This window comes from Corvus cornix, chromosome 2 (genome assembly GCF_000738735.6).
Source record: "Corvus cornix cornix isolate S_Up_H32 chromosome 2, ASM73873v5, whole genome shotgun sequence".
NCBI lineage: Eukaryota > Metazoa > Chordata > Aves > Passeriformes > Corvidae > Corvus > Corvus cornix.
This window is the reverse complement of record NC_046333.1, coordinates 152,419,829-152,436,532: the sequence shown is the minus strand read 5'-3', so window position 1 is coordinate 152,436,532 and position 16,704 is coordinate 152,419,829. Positions and strand designations below refer to the sequence as shown.

The 16,704-nt window shown below is 51.3% G+C and overlaps 1 protein-coding gene across 13 annotated transcripts in view; it reads right to left on the bottom strand.

Moving 5' to 3' along the window:
- The window catches only part of ADGRB1 (adhesion G protein-coupled receptor B1), a 283,118-nt gene extending 275,273 nt beyond the window's left edge, over positions 1 to 7,845 (bottom strand). For 9 of the 13 annotated variants that reach the window (XM_039548694.1, XM_039548698.1, XM_039548696.1 and 6 more), the window contains exon 1: positions 6,734 to 7,454. The gene's annotated coding sequence lies outside the window, so the exon portion shown is untranslated. Of the gene's footprint in view, positions 1 to 6,733; positions 7,455 to 7,826 lie in introns of those variants that run through there. The other 4 variants (XM_039548700.1, XM_039548701.1, XM_039548702.1 and 1 more) reach the window with 2 other exon arrangements.
- Positions 7,846 to 16,704: the final 8,859 nt, after the last annotated feature.

The window sequence follows — 16,704 nt, the reverse complement described above, 5'->3', positions numbered from 1 at the left end:
CCAGAGGAAATGTGGTTTGACACATCCAGCTGGACACACAGCTGGCACAGAGCCCCACCGGGAAGGAGGAAGCCAGGCTGCCCCATTTCACAAATGAGAAATCCAACGTGCAGAAAGACCAATGTCTTAATTAAGTGTGACCTGACCCCTGCCCTGAGCCACGTGGTTTGGCAGGGGCTGAGATCAGCCCCGTGATGATGTCCTTTGCCCACAGGGAGGATTGCACTATAGCAGCTTTTAAAACCAGCCACAGGGTTTTGGTGTTGGGTAACCTAAACTTCAGCAGTCTGTGGAGCTGTTGGCTTAAAGGATCATCCCCAGAGAGACAGGAGCACAGATGGGACAGAGACAAAGCGCTTCAGCTCCAGCTCTATCCTAGCACAGCTATCATGATGACCCCTATCCCAAAAACATTTAGACAGAGAGCTGTGCTAATTCTCAATGAATATGGAATAGGGCACGTCTGCCAGGAATGGGATATTCCTAATAGCTGACAGAGGGGAGGAAGAAAAGAGCCATTTTGCAAACAGCAAGGACTTTGTTATAGGCCAGCTGAGCTAAAAACTGAGGGAACATCTCCATCTAGCAAAGCCAGCCTGGAAACAGGCAGCTGAAAAGGTGAGTCTGCAGGTGGGAGTGCTGAAATCATGGCAGGAGGTATCACAAGACCTGCCACTGACCAAAGCTCGGTGCTCAGAGAAAGAGTTGGCAACAATAAATAGCGGTACATACACATGGCATGCACGAAATGGTGCCCCAAACACATGCAGGATTCCTCTGTCCTGCTCCCAGGCCACGTCAAGTCAGCAAACAGCAGCTCTACCTGAAGTAAATCACCAACCAAAAACTACGATGGTACTTGGAACACCTGAAGGAGGATTTTATCTATTTTATACATCTTGTTTCATACACTCACTTCAGCCAACATACAGGACACCCATCTGTCCCAATTTTTACCCCTCCCCAAAAATATCTGTATTTCCTTACTAGGTCTGTGTCCATTCTTCCTCCAGATGCCGTTTGCTTTCCCTGATCCTCCTTGTTTCAGGGATAAGGCATGACACCAAGCACGGCAGAGTTCGCCACTTCAACAGCTCGTTTGTCATCAGCTGGTCACTCCTTAATCAGTCTTTTATGGAGGGATATTTCAGAAGAAAATGCAGAGGGAGTAGGAGAAGGAAAGTAGGAAACCATCCCTGGTTTAATTTTGATAACATTGGCAGGGAGTGATTCGCTCCAACAAATTAAAATCAGCAAATCTCTCATTTTCTCTGACAGAGGTAACCAATTAAAATTTTCATAAAGGGGGCAGTGATGTGTGTCTGCCAGACAGAGTCACCAATCTAGCAGCCCTCTGATTTAAAATATTATCTTTCCTTTGCTTTTTTTTTCTCTCCTCTTCCCTCAGAGCTTCCCGGAGCAACATGACAGATTATCTCAACATAATCAGACTAATACAAAACCCTCGCTCCAAGAGGCACCGCGAGGAAATTCTGAACTCGAGATGTGACGACAAATGGATGTTCTGAAGGGACTTAATTTACTGCTCGTTTTCCTTTCCTTTATTTATTTATTTTTTTATTGTTGTGCTTTGTAGCTTCAGCAGGCTGTAAACCACATTAGAAAGCCAAATACCACATGGAGTGCATGGAAGGGAAAGGGAATTACGCTCCCCCCGTGGGCTGCTCGGCCAGATTGCTCTCCAAGAGAGAAGTTTGGCTTCCAGCTGATGGTTTCCTAAGTTCTAATAAAATGGCCCCAGTAGTAGCTCAGGGATGGGGTGGAAGAATTGCCTTTTAGACAGCAGGACCATTAAGGAAGGGTACAAGGCAGGTGGGACCTCCAACACTGGGATGCTGGAGGATGCTAAAGACCAGCATGACACTGTGGTGGTCCTGGCTTGGAGAAACAAGGGTTGCCACAGCTCCCTGCCATGGTGGTTTGGGACTTAGAGGGCTGGTCTCCTGTGGATTTGGGATCTGAGGGGGTCACACATGACTCATAGAATCACAGAATGCTTTGGGTCGGAAGGGGCCTCAAAGATCATCCAGTTCCAATCTTCTGCCATGGGCAGGGACAGCTTCCACTATCCCAGGTTGCTCCAAGCCCTGTCCAACCTGGCCTTGGGCATTTCCAGGGATGGGGCATCCACAGCTTCTCCTGTCAACCTGTGCCAGGGCCTCAACTCCTTCACAAATAAGAATTTCTTCCTAGTATTTAATCCAAAGGAATGCAGTGCATTTCAAGTCAAAAAGAGCCCCTGCCTCTCCAGCACAGGTGAGGCACTCAAATACTGTTTTGCCTGGCAGGGACATGGTTCAAAGCAACTGAGATACCAAGAAGGAGACCCCTATCCCCACCTTGCAGAGGGAACTGTGCACCAGTCCTTTCCTTCCCCTGCTTCAGAGCCCCAAATCCCCACCCAAATTTATGGATGGAGGTCAACCCCCATCAGCATTTAATTCTTAGTCAAGTTCCCCCCAAACATGAGCATCACCCTCCTGCTCTCTTTTATCCCAGCAACCTCCAGGCAAGCAGGGACCCCGGGGAATTTGGGGAAGGGGTCATGAGAGGAACTCAGGTGCATCCTGTGAACGGTGAACACTGGGATGTGATGGCAACCCCTGGGCTTTGTCTGCAGCCACATTTGAGCCATTCCAATCCATGCTGCGACACCAAGCACGGCTCTCCTGCAAGCCTCCAGGCCAGGTGCCAGCTCCCTTCCCTTTGAAGGCTCTCCTGGGGATGTGAATTTTCTCCAAGGGGAGGAGGCGAGCTGGTTCCAGAGACAGCCTGTCATCCATCTTGAGGAAAATACTCCTCTCCCTTTGCACCTCTCCTAGAAAGGTGGTGACCAGCATTCCACAAGCCCGGGATCAGGCCCGGAGAAAAGCTTTGAGTCATTTGTTTACCAGCACAGGTTTTCCTGGAGCTAATTAATGAGCCAAGCTGATACCCTGCAACAGGTATCGATGACAGAGGATTTCTGCTACACTTGAGCTACGGGAGGAGGTGAAGCTGGATCTGTGAGCACGCTGCTCCCCCTTCTCCCTCCCCCCAAGAAACTGGGAAAGAAAAGCCACCTGCAGCCACACAGGCACTGCGGGAAGCCCCTCTGTCATCTCCCCCTCGAGGATGGGACACCATCCCTGCTGGACGATGCTATGGGTGGATTCCCAGGAGCAAAGTGCTCGGGAATCCCTTTCTCCCACTTGTAGGGAGCCAGGGATGGTGTGAAGACCTCCAGCAAGCCCTCGGAACTGGGGGCTGGCTCCGTGCCCCCCTCTCCCCCCCATTTTGGGCATGGGGGTAACAGAGCAGAACACAGCAGCACTTCCACTCCCGTGGAGAGCCCGTGGAAGCCCCTACTTTGGCAAGGATACTGAGACTGGGGAGAAGAGGGGAGGGGAGGAGATGAAACATGCGGGGGAGCATGGTAAAAAAAACATGGGGTGGGGGGAGCAAAAACCAACGGGAAGGTGGCGCCGGACACTGGGAAATGAACCCCGGGGGTTTCGCGTTTCGGGTGCGGGGTGGGCGCCAGCGTTCATTGCGAGCCCCAGCTGTGCGGGTGGGGTTTTTTTGGCTGGGGGGGATAGCGGGGAGCAGCACTCCGCGGGCTGTGCCGAGCATCCGAGCGCTCCGGGGGTGGCGAGCGGCGATAGCCGGGCTGCGAGCGCCACCTCCCCGCCGCTCGCCGCAAGCCCCGGCCGCCCCCGGCAGCCCCCCCGCTACCTGGTTGGGTATGGGGAGGCTGGGGGGGACCCTGACTTTAGGTTGCGATGCCCGACACCTTTTGCCAACCCCTCCCGCCGCGGGGTTGCAGCGGGGATGGTCCCGATGCTGTGAGAAGGATGGAGTGGGGACGTGTGCGTGGGTTCGCTAAGTTTGGGGTGGTTGTAAAAGGGGCTTGTGGGGTGCTGCGAGGGAGGGAAGGGCTGTGGGGGGTTCCCAGAGCACCTCTGGGTGCCTGCGGGGCACAGGGCGATGCAGGTCTCCCTGGGGTGGCAGAGAATGGGATGGGGGGTGCTCCCCAGCCGTGGTGGTTGCCTTTGGCTGCTGCTTGGGGTGTGATGGGGGTTCAGGATCTCCCCCCGACTCCCACACACGCACACGCAGTTCCCATCCCGGGTATGGGGTCTGGCACACCGTCCCTGCCTCGTTTTCCCTCATGTAAGGAGAAGGGGTTACAACCATTAACAGAAAACCCCTCTGCTTTGCAGCCGGTCCTTCCCTGAGCCTGTCCACCTTCACTGGTCAATTACGGGGGCTCCAAGCCCCTCTCCCAGGGCTCTGCAACACCATCCCAAGTGCTATAAGAAGGGCTAGGAGCCCTCTTCCTGCTTTGCCTGTGCCTTGTCCCCGTCCAGTTCCTTCCTGGTCTTCCCTTTCGTCCTCCACAGCAGGAGCGATGCTGCACCCTGACCCCACTGTAACACCCGGAGCAGCGTATGGAGGTCCCCCGGGTCCCCTTACCTCAGCACCTCTGTGCCCCTCCGAGAGCCATCAGGCAGGATGTCCTTCCTGCTCAGCCCTCTCCCTGTCCCTTGTCCCCTGCCAGGCTCAGCCCCGCGCCCACCCTGTCCCCTGGCAGTGCGGCTTGGCTGAGCTGGTGCAATTCCTCAGCACTCTCCAAGGGTAAAAACCTCCCCGGCTCTGCCCTGCCACCTCCTTCCTCTTCCTCAGCGAGGTCTAGGGCACAGGAAGGATTGTGGGACCCAGGTTAATGAGTCATTAATTAATTAGGGACCCACTTAATATGCATGGAGAGTTGTTTGTTTCCTTTAGCAGCCCGGACTTTGGATGAGATCCCAGCCCTGCGAAGCCTCCAGCCTCGTCTCCCAGCTGATAATAGATAATACAGATATTTCAGCACCAGCCAAAGCAGAGTCATCATCATTAATACAGAGCCCTCCCCGCTACGCGGCGGAGGTCACCAGGCAACTCCTTGGAGTGTCGGGGGCTCGGCCCTCCCGGCTTTCCTCAGGCTCTGCCTGGCCAGGTGAGAGAAAACCTATAGGTAATCAACAGGTAACGGGGCTGGGGAGATGCACCCCGCACCCCGAGCGCCCCTGCCTTCCTCCCCGGGAGGCTTTCGAGGCGCCGCGATTTTCGCTCTGCCGCGCACGCAGGTTTGGGCATCTGTCAAAGTAGCTCTGCTCTTCCTCAGCCCCCTTCCTCCCCTCCTCCTCTTCCTCCTCCCTCAGCCATCAGCTGTCAGCTGGCCGTGGCTCTCGGCAGACCCAGCGCTGGAGCTGGGTTGTGGCTGAGCCTCAGAAAGCCCCAGCTCTGAAGGGACGGGGTGGTCAGGGATGGAAGGGGGGTGTCTTTTTGCCCTCCATCCCTTTGACCTTGCCTTGATGCTCCCCTCCCTCCCAACTCCTCTCTGTGCAGCTGATTCACAGGGGTCGTTTGCTTGGCCAGGGCAGGATCAGGGACATGAGTGTGAGTCACAGCCCAAGGTACCTGGCAGAGTTCTTCTGCAACCCGTTCTGTTCCCTTCCATTCGGGAACCGGTGCCTGCTCTCAGCCACGACTGAAAAGTCCCTTTGAAACCCCTACCTGATGCCCCTCGATCCCTCTTTTCCCCTTTTCCTCCCAGCCTTGGCAGAGCCATGGCTGAAACACCTCTCTGTGAAAGTCTGAAGATGCATCAACAGCCACCCTCCATCAGCGAATGTCAGGCCGTGAAAGGCAAGGGGGCGGTGGGGGAAGAGGGAGAGACAAATTTTGCGATTCATTCCCACACAGGGTGATTCAGAACAAGATGCTTTGTAATTACGCATCCCTGATGGAGACTCCTTCTCTCTCCACCCGCCCCCCCCCCCTCCCCTTCCCAAGAAAGGCTAAGCCATGCCTGGGTGCCAGCATCCCCCAGGAGCACAGCTCCGGGAGCAGCGTGTCTGTGTGTCTGCGCCGTACTCGGAGCTCTACAGAGGCTAAAGGTTAATTTTCTCCCCCAGTGTGAAGCAAAGTGCTGAGAAATGGCATTTGGGGAGGCACACGAGGAGCTCATCGCCTCCCCAGCCGTAGCCTCCAGCCCTGGGTAAGGTGCCACACAAGCAGTGAAGCCAGCAAGGACACCCCCCCCCTCACCCCCCCCACTTCGAGAGCTCTCCAAGGAAAAGGGGGAAGGCAGGGAGCTGCGATGAGGGCAGATTCGTGCCCGGGGCAGGCAGCTTCCGAGACTTTGTTTGCCAACATTGCGGTTTGAGGAGTCCCGGACCCCAGGGCTGCCCGCGAAGGCACCGCGGCTTCACAGCACTTTGCAGTTCAGCCCCGGCTGGCTCTGCAGCTCTCCTGTCGCGATTCCCCGGTCCTCTTCCCTCGCCTGGCTGCCTTCTCTCCCCCCAAACAACCCAGTCCCCAGCTCCTTTTCCCAGGACACGTCTGCATTCCCCCTTCCGCATCCTGCAGACAGTCAGTATTTTCCACCAGTGCTTGATGTTTGCCCACAGGACCTGCATGCACGAAAGTTAAAACTTCCCATGTCAGGGAACGATTACGCTCTATCAGTCCAAACTGTGGAGTGGAAGGGACGAAAACATCCTCCGGGCGCTGTTTCCAGGGGCAAAAGCAGAGGAGTGGGCGCCCACCGCTGCCCCCATATCCCCGTCTCCTCTGGGGATGGAGAAGAACCCCCTGCGCTCCAGGCAAAGCGCAGCCGGAGAAGTCGCGTTCCCCCTTTCCCTCCCCTCCGTGGAAGAAGGAAGGGTGGCCGGGAGCCCCTTACCTTGCTGAGCTCCCCAGGTTTTATATCCTCCTTCTTCCCTTTGTCAAATTCCAAATGGAAACCAGCAACATATCCAGGGGTAACCAGCCCAACATTGGGCAGCGCGTGAAGTCCAAAAGGATGGCAGAGCTTCTCTCCCCCTCCGCTTCCTCCACTCTTGCCTCTACATATATATATACATACACATTTATATATATATATATGTATGTATTAAATGGAAAAGGGAAAAAAAAATCCTAAAAGAAATGGGGGTGGGGAGGAAGAGGAAGGGAGAACCTTTGGTGTCTCTGCAGACAGGCAGGTGGAAGAGAAAAGCTGAAAATAATTCAGCCGTTTTTTGAGGAATCCTTAGGAGAGGGGAAAAACGCAGTTAAAAGCCAGTAAATCATTAGATCCAAGCAGACAATCAAGTCTTCTCCTTTGGGAAAAAAAAAAATATACAGCAGGGTTCAGAGTAGCTTTCCCAGCAGCGAGGAGCGAGAAGGGTCTTCTTCAGAAAGATATGTTTGTTTAAAATCCACTCGTCTGCTTTTCCTTCTTTCTCTCTCTTCTCCCCCCACACTTTTTTTTTTCCTTTTTTTTTTTTTTTTTTTAATTCTGCTTCTGAATCTCTCTCTCTGAAACTAGATCCAGTCTTTGTAGCCAGGGGCTGCATTAAGGATTACATCAGGCTTTTATAAGCTTTCCAGATCACACATTAGAGTGAGAGAGAGAGAGAGAGAGAGAGGGAGGGAGGGAGGGATAGGAGGGAGGGATGAAATGCACACACACATACACACGCACACGCACAGATCGGAGCTTTGTAAAACAGGCAGCTATAGGCAAGGACCCGAACTGACACGGTATCGCATCGGGCATGCTCCCCTGGCCTCCTGGAGGAGAGGATGGATGGATGGATGGATGGATGGATGGATGGATGGATGGATGGAACAGAGGAGCCAGCGGCAGCCGGAGCGCGCTGGCGGCTCAGCAGCGCAGCCTCCCCGGGACGGCTTAGCCCTAAGCGGGGAGCCAGGAGGAAGAGGGAGCCGGGATGGTGGTGGTGAGGATGGCGAGGCTTCTGCTTCCCCCCCACCCCCCGCTCCCCAAAAACCTGCGGAGGCTCAGCACGGAGAGGTGCCGCTCGCCCGCAGAGGGATGCGCAGAGACGCTGGTGCCGCTGCCTGGGTACCGGGAGGGAGAGGGGGGTGCTGGGGCTCTCTCATCGCCCCCCGGAGCCTCCCCCGGAGCTGACAGCCTGGGAAGGGGGACGGGACACTGGACAGGGCGGCGGGGACCAGCGGGGCAGTGGCTCCCCAGCCCCTCAGCTGCGGGGAGGGAGGGCGGGGATGGGGGGGACCTCCCCCAGCACCCCGGCTTGGCCGTGCCTTTGCACCAGGGCACACGGTTTGCCCAGGCAGAAGACGGCGACAGCCATTAACCCCTTCCTAATTATTGTAATTTTACCTCTTTCCTAGCATCCTCCTCAACTCCTTGCTCCATTAACCCAAAATGTGGGGGGGGAAGTGGGGTCTCACATCCAGGCAACACCCCAGGGTAGCAGGAGGCTGGCGGGGGAGGAGGGAAAGTTTGAGCAGGTGGAGGAGGAGGAGATGGGCTGGGGTGAAAGGTACGTGCTACAACCCGGCAGCTTTGGGGTAAAGGTGCTGCCTGCAGGTTTGCAGCCTGAGGAAGGTGCTCCAGTAATGAGAAGCCTGCCGAGCAGAGAAAAAGGAGGGGGGAAAAGGGGGAGGAGGGGGGCGGAAGGAGGGAAGGGGATGGAAGGGAGAGGGATAAGGCTGGAGGTGTGTGGAGAGCTGGGGGACTTCAGCATCCTGTCAGACTTCGGGACCTGCCCCTTGTTTTTAACCCTTCCTACTCCAAAGGGGGAAACCCACCCTCTTTCCCTGACAAAATCACCTCCCTCCCTGCTCGGGGCTGCTGCTCCCCCAACAGGGAAGGGGCACAGACCTGCCCAAGGGGCAGAAGTAAAGATCCCATCTGCCACCACCCTCTGTCCCTCTGCCTCAGGGAGGGTGAGGAGCATCCCTTTTCTCCCCTCAGTGCATCTCCACCCCCTCCCCTTGGCCTTCTTCCCCTTTTCTCCCTCCCTTCCTTTCACTTCATCCAGCCCCTTAGCCCCTATTTCCACACCTTCAAACCTCCTGCATCCCTAAAAAACTCTTGGGGGAAGGAGAAAAAATAAGAAAATTCTTCATTTAGACGAGCTGAGCTGCAAGCCCTGGCTGTGGAAGAACGCAGCAAAGCAGCCTCTCATCCCCAGCCAGCACTGCAGCATCGCTGGCCAAAGGCATCTGTGACATCTCCAGTTAAGCAGGGACTGGAGCAAAGGGGCAGCTGGGGCCTGAAATACAGGTTTTTAGCCGACAGGCGGCTATGCTGGATTAGCAGAGTGCATGCTCCGAATGGAAATCTCTCCCTTTCCCTCTCCAGCCTTTCGGGAGTTTGTTTTCCTTCAAGAAGGCTTCCCCGCTCCTCCGAGTTGCCCAGGGATTTCTTCTCTGTTTCTGCAGTTTCTCCCTCTCCAACACACACAGGTGCCAGCAGGAGAGTGGGAAGCTTTGGAGGGAACCAGGGGGTGCTTAGCAAAAGGAGACCAATCCTAACCCTCACCCTAATCCTAACCCTAATCCTAACCCTACCCCTGCCCCTGTGACCTCCTGGAGAAGCTCTGCCTTGATTTTGGGGTGATGGGGAAAGAGAAGGGCACTCTCTTCCCCTGTCCTGTGTTTGGGGAGGTCAGGCAGAGCAAGGGTAGCTGGCCTCTCTCCTGTGTTGTAGGGCAAAGAAACCCAAGCAGAAGGACAAAGCACCAGAGAGTGGCACTGATCAAACCAAACCCATTGCCAGCTGCTGCAATGGGGGCTGATGGAAAACTCATCTTTGTGGGAATGGGGAATTGGGATCCATAAAGCAGAGAATGACAGAATATCCTGAGTTGGAAAGGACCCAGAAGGATCATAAAGCCCAGCTTCTGGCCCTGCACAGGACAACCCTAAGAATCCCACGCTGGGCCACAGAGCATTGTCCAAAGATGCTGACAAATGTCACTGCAGACCATTTCTTTCCAGTCCTAAGTAGAGAGATTCGTGAATCCCTAGACTCCCTTTTAACAAGAGGGTAAACATGGCTCACACCTCAAAATCATAGAGAAGAGAGGCCTGATGTCCCCATTTCTCACTGTGTGCCCTCCAGGGAAAACTGAGGGTGAGCTGTGACAGCAAACAGGACGTGAAGATTTGGGGTCTGCAACTGGCTGAGGTAACCAAGTGCGATAACTCACCTGCTCTCTTCATTTGTGAAGTGATGAAGGCATAATAACTTTATCCTAAAATGGATCAGTGAAATTCCCTGCCACAGGATAGTTCTGAGGGCAAAGAAAGCCATTTGCACAGCAAGGGATGCTCTCAAAATATCAGAACTCCCAGAAATCTGAGTTTGGGGAGATGTAGACCTTTCCTTCCATCCTGCCAACACAACCCAAATGTGAGATCTGTGGGGAGAATCTACACTGGTCTACCCTGGTAACATAACAGATTGAAAGACACCTTTGCATTAGTGGTTGTCCCCTCTGCTTCCCATGTAGGGACCTTGCAGGGACCACGCTGCCCAGTTCTAGGTCAGCACCATTTATTTATGACACAGAAAGCCCCAAAACAGAGATCCTTGCCCTGTTTTGCTTGAAACTGTGCAGAAATAACCAAAGGGCCTCAGCTCAGCCCAAACTGGCAACTTTTGTCCCGACACAACATGGCCTGAGGACTCCTGAAGTTACTCAGGGCTGATATGGGCACCATCAGGACCTCCCAGTGTCATCCCCAGAGGAAAAGAAGCAGACAAGAACAGCAAGAACAGAGGTCACAAGGCCCAGCAGCTTCTGGGACACACCATCCCCACACCACCGTGGTGGTGCCTAACAACGCCAACCCATCCTTAACTCTTCCTGGGGAGGTGCTGGGTGGGTTTTGTGACAAACACTGACTTTGCCATCCCAAAACACAAGAGAGGAGTATCTTTCTCTTCTCTGCTCTGTTGCCTCTGTCCATGATCTGTTTTCTGCCTGGGTTTTGGAGATGGAAAGGCTTGAGCTGGATCCAGCTCTAGTTCTCTGCTTCCCCCTGTCAAAGGAAAATGGCAAACTCAAGAGAGATAAACAAACCTTTATACACACTTTGAATTTAGAATGTGTTTATTGCACAGAAAACGTCTCTTGTTGTCAGAGGCAAAACTGGTCCAGAGCAAAAAAAAGGGAACAGGAATATCCATGGTTAAATGCAGCACCCCTGGGAATATGCAGAGAGATTTTGGGAGAAGGATTAAGCTGCACACTTCAGGAGCCTAAGATGGTCTCAGACTACAAAGTACATGAGGGAGACATGAAAGAGAGAGAAAAACATTTTCTATCTGCCCAATTTTTCCACCTTCTTTCGAAGCTCGGAATACGGGCGGAAAAAGGCTGTTTGGGCTGGTAGCTGCTGAGAGCTGGCTTAGGTTTGTTAACTCTGTCCTCCCACCTCCCACACTGCAAAGGCAGGCTGGTGGTGCCACAGGAATAATAGATTTGCCCCCAAAATCTGCTGGAAACGTAATTGCAATGCAGAGAAACTGAGTTCAGTTTGTCAGAGGAGTCTCCTCCTGCCAGTGGTAGCCCCAGGTATCGTAGGTGTAGATGAGGATGGCAAGGAAAACAAAAAAAAGGGAATGTCTGGGATTCCCAGGAGATCTGTTTGAAGAGGATAACTGCAAAGCAGGACAGCTTGTAAGCGATCAGTTTACTTCCCCTCCAGCAACAGATACCACTGTGTTTACATCTATAACGCTTTCCATTGTGCCTGGTTAAAAATCTCCTTGAACATTTCAAATTTCCATCCAGCCACAATCCTCCTGCTGAAGGGGGACACGGGATAACTCAGCTTTACCCAGGACTTGAAAGGGATTTTCCCATGCCTGCCTCTCACATGACTGCTGTGCTTTCCACCTCGCTTTTGTTGTTGTTGTCAATTTTTATATATTTTTAATGACTTTTCATTGCTGTGGTTTCTGCTGGCAGTGGCTGCTCAGGAGTGTTAATGCTTATGTATCACAGGTCAAACCCAGCAATCCCAGCCTCTCCTAAGGGCAAGGAGAAAAATCCTGTTCCTCCTCCAATGGGCTGGATTTATTAAGTGTAGGAATTGTCTGTGTTCAAGGAGTGTCTTTGCTCAAACTCCTCCATTTTTGGACAGTGTGCTGAGAGAATTCTCCAAAAACAGGAATTTAGCATCAAGCCCATTTTATAGACTTATAAAGTGAGGCAAGGCAGAAGTTCCAGCTTTCCCAAGCATGGAAAATCCTAACTCCAGTTCTCTCCCCTGACCAGCCTGCTTTGCACACCAGGGACAGGGATGCCCAAACAAAAGGGTGTTAGTGAGGGGAACAAGCACCGGCACAGGTATGGTCATGGCCAGTGATGGTGGAGGGAGCTTGGATGAATGACTGCAGCTTTGGTGAGGAAGCCAAGCTATTCCCAGAGTCCCAAAGCTCTTGGATCATCAGAGGAGAGGATGGAACCCCCCTTTGAAAGCATTTTTGATGCTGGCTCTGGCAGCACGCAGGAGTGATGGAGCCCCAAGCCCAGATGTTCACAGCTCCTCTCTTTTTCCAGAGCCTTGAACTGATCCTGAAATTTCCTCTTTCTCCTCTCCCTGCCAAGGAAAGGAAGGGGTGGGAAGGAGACATTAATGAATTCCTTCTTCTTTCCCACTCCACAAGGACCACCTGTATCCACTGTGGCTTCAGCGTCCTCTTCCTCTTCCCCACAACTCCTCCCTGTGTCCATTCCCCTGACACACAGAATCTTGTGGGGATCTCAGGAGCTTTACACATCAGTTTGGGCCAGATATGGAGGGAGAGGGACGCTCCCTCCTGTGGAAAGCCCAAAAGCTAGTGAAGATCCAGGAACCAGAGGCTGAGAACCGAGTGAGGGCAAAAGCAAAGTGCACTTTGATGTTATTGCCAGGAGGACAAAACTGGAGCTTCCCAAATGGTCACAATAAAGAGAATTTCTCTAGCAACAAGTGCTCATCTCCTCCTTATCCTTGTTTAGAAACTTTCTTCAAGAGGGAAAGTGCTGAACACCTTCTAAATATAACAACGGCAATAATAATTACAGCTTGTTTTCAGAGTCACAGAATGGTTTCTGTGGAAGAGACCTTCAAGATAATCCAGTTCCACCCCCTGCCATGGACAGGGACGCCTCCCACTTGACCAGGTTGCTCCAAGTCCCCCAGGTCCTCCTGGCTGGGCAGCCTGTAGCAGACCCCACTCTAATGTCACCTGTCCCTGCCCTCCCTTAATCCTGACCCATAAATTCTCCCTCAGCTCCTTTTCCACCCTCAGGCAAAGCTCTGTGTGTTCCATCTGCTCCTCAACACACAGGGACACAGCCCCTCCTCACCTCCTATGCCTATTCTTCCTGAAGAGAATTCCTATTCCTGTTCTTCCTGTATCCTTCCATTCCCTCCCCCCAGTCACAGGAGTCATCCCAATCCAGTCAAAGGAGCCATCCCACCACATCTCCACCATGCCAACAAGGTCACAGTCTTGCAGGAGAACACACATCCCTAATCCTCTGGTTTATTCCCTGTGCTCAGGTGTTAGGATAGAGGAATTTAAGCTGGATCCGTGATGAAGCCAATCTCCTGTGCAGAGTGCCTGGAATTCCTTCGTGCTGCTCTCCAGGTGCTTTCCTGCTGACCTGCAACCCCCCTCCAAGCTCTTGGCATCTATTGCTGACCCTGGCACCAAACCAGCAGGAGAGGGATGGATTGAGATTCCCCTTCCCCTGGGAATTTGTTTTCCCACACCAGCTGCTGGAAGCTGCGAGCCACTCGTTTAAAACCCTGGTTAGCACGAAAGGTTTCTTTGATGGTGGAAAAGCAGATTCCTTTGCAGGGCTCTCAATGTGCTTCCCAAGCAGAGCCATAGATGGCAGTACGTGGTATTTACAGAGTTGTTTCCACAAGTAAATCTTCTTATTTTAGCAGAAAGCGAGAGAATTTCATTTCCTTGTAGTTACAATGCACTCAGAATGAGAACTCCTAAATCAATGGAGAAAGCAAGAAAAGCCTCCTTGCCTGAGCACCGGCAGACAGAGCTTGAAATGCAAAATCCCTCTGTGCTCTACAGGATTGTCTATCCCCTTTCACAGGGATGATACCTGAGGAGTTGAACAAGAAAACCATTTTCCATACTGGAAAAAACGTTGAAGATCTCTCAAGCGACCGTCACAAAAGCCCGAAATAAGCTCAAAATTCTGGGTTCACTTTCACAAACCAGCAGCTGAGTATGGGAATGTGAATTTAATTCAGGCCAGACAAAAGATGTTACTTTGATTTCAACTTAAATTTCCACTTTGTTATTGCTTTAATATCACGAGGTTAACTTCAAAAATTCAAAATAATTTTCAAGTAGCAACGTTTGGGATTTTTATTCACCTCCTTTTCTCCTTATATTAAAACACTTCTTTTCCACACACTGAAGTCTGATTTCAATGAATTGACACTTCTAGCCCAAAGTATCATATTGAGTGAATACGCAACTTACTGTTGCAAGTTTATTTGTATTTCTCATTACCCTTCCTGATTTCATTTGCATTAAAATAAATTAATTTCCCCAAGTCCAGACTGTTTGGCCCTTGAGGGTAACTGGTGACTGATCTCTCCCTGTCCTTTCCTCAACCAAGGAGCCTTTCATTATTTTTTCTTTCTTCCCTGTCCAGCCGAGGGGACTGACAGAGCAGTTTTGGAGGGCACCTGACATCCAGCCAGGGTCAACCCACCACAGTCACTTTCTTGTCCCCATGTTCCCAAAACCCAGCTGGTTTCTTTACATACAAGTATCCAAGTCAGCTTTTCACAGATGTCAGAAGAAATAAGCACAAAAAAAATCTCCTAAAGTTCACAAATTGGTGGTTTCTAACCTCATTTTTCAGACTTAAACATTTCAAATCACCTCCCAAATCTAATTCTTGTGAGGCCAAGTACTTCCAGGCTCCCCCAGAAACCAACGGAGTTGGAGAGTGCTCAGCACCTTTGAGGGTCTGTTTCTTTCCTGCTCACATGAGTGGAAATCTGTAGTTTCCAATCTCTGTATTTGACCTGAGCATCCTGAAATAAAAGGTTGATCCTGTAACTGTGTAAATCATTTGACATAAGCATATGTAAAACAAGTTTGATCCCTTAATGTATAGCCTGTTGAAATTGGAAACCCCTCAGTGGAAGGTGGGATTAATACTGAATAAGGAAATAAAAACCTATTAGGATTAAATAAACCATTCACCCAGTCTCAGCCTTGTAACGTTTGTGTTTGTTTTATTTTCCCTCAGATGTAACTATAATCTATGCTGGGACACGTCTGTTTATGATAATGGAGGAGTCATTTATCAGGTAACTTATCTCTGCCTCCTGCCATAAATCACCGAGAGCAGCTGGGATGAGCCTGGCTCTGGAGCCAGGTGGTACCAGCACACGACTCATCCTTCCCTGCTGCACGTGTTCAGAAAGGCTCTGCAAAGGCTTCCAGCAAAGCTCAAAAGTTCTGCAGGTGCAGGGATGGTTTTAAAAGCCATGACCTGGATCCTGGGCTGCATCTAAAGCAGCACAACCAGGAGGGCAGGGAGGGGATTCTCCACTTCTACTCTGCTCTGGTGAGATCCCACCTGGAGTTCTGCATCCAGCTCTGGGGTTCCCAGCACAGGAAGGAGATCAATGCATTGGGACATGTCCAGAGGAGGCCACTAAACTGATCACAGGGCTGGGGTACCTCTGCTCTGGACACAGTCTGGGAGAGTTGGGGCTGCTCAGCCTGGAGAAGAGAAGGCTCCAGGGAGACCTAAGAGCCCCTTCCAGTTCCTAAAGGGGTTCCAAGAGAGTGGGAGAGGAACTTTGAACAAGGGGATGGAGTGACAGGACAAGGGGAGATGGTCCTAAATGGAAACAAGGTACATTTTATTTAGAATAGACATTAAGAATAAATTCTTTACTATAAGGATCATGAGACACCAAAACAGGTTGCCCACAGAGGTCTTGGACTCCCCATCCCAGGAGACGTTCAAGGCCAGGTTGGATGGGTCTCTGAGCAACCTGGTCTAATGGAAGGGGTCCCTGCCCTTGGCAGGGGGTTGGAACTGGATGCTCTCTAAGGTTCCTTCCAATCCAAACCGTTCTATTATTTTATGCTGGATGAGTCCTTCTGTACTTTGCATTATTAAATCTAAAGTTTTAAGATTAATCACTCTGAACAGATTTCAGCAAACCATTTGTTGGTGGTGCTCTTCTAAGGAACTCTTCTGTCTCTTCTCACAGCTGCTTCCCTTAATCTGAAAATAAGTCACTTTAGACAGAAAGAACACGTCTAAAGTGTCTAAACAACCTCTAAGTGTTGAACACAACATCATGACTTGTGCATAAAACCTGTTTCAATTATGGGTAACTTTCTTCTGTCCTGTTAAACCTCTGTGAAATCCACATGTACTCAGGCATGGAACAAGAGAACAAAATTAAATGTTTAAACGAGCTTAAGAGACACAGTCATGTCATGTTAACCTCAAAATATGCAACCAGTGCGACTCTCGTGTGGGTTTTCTCTTCTGTTTGCTTTTTCTTTTAGTTCTTGTTTTTTTTCAGTTCAGGTTTTATAGCCCACTTTAATGCTAGAAATTGGTGGAGTTTGAATAAAACCTAAAGACTCATTATTGTCATTATGTACTTTAATGGAAAGCAAGACCATTTACACTCAAAGGTATTTTCCACCATACCTAGGGAGACCACAAACTCTAGAAACCATTTCCCCCTCTGGTTTGAGAGGATTTTTGGTTTAGGCACAGCCTTTGGAGGCTGCTGGAAAATCTGGAAGGCAATCCAAGAGGCACATTAGAACCAATAATGTAGCTTTCATGTAGGGAAAAGCTGTTTATCTGCTTTGGAAAACAT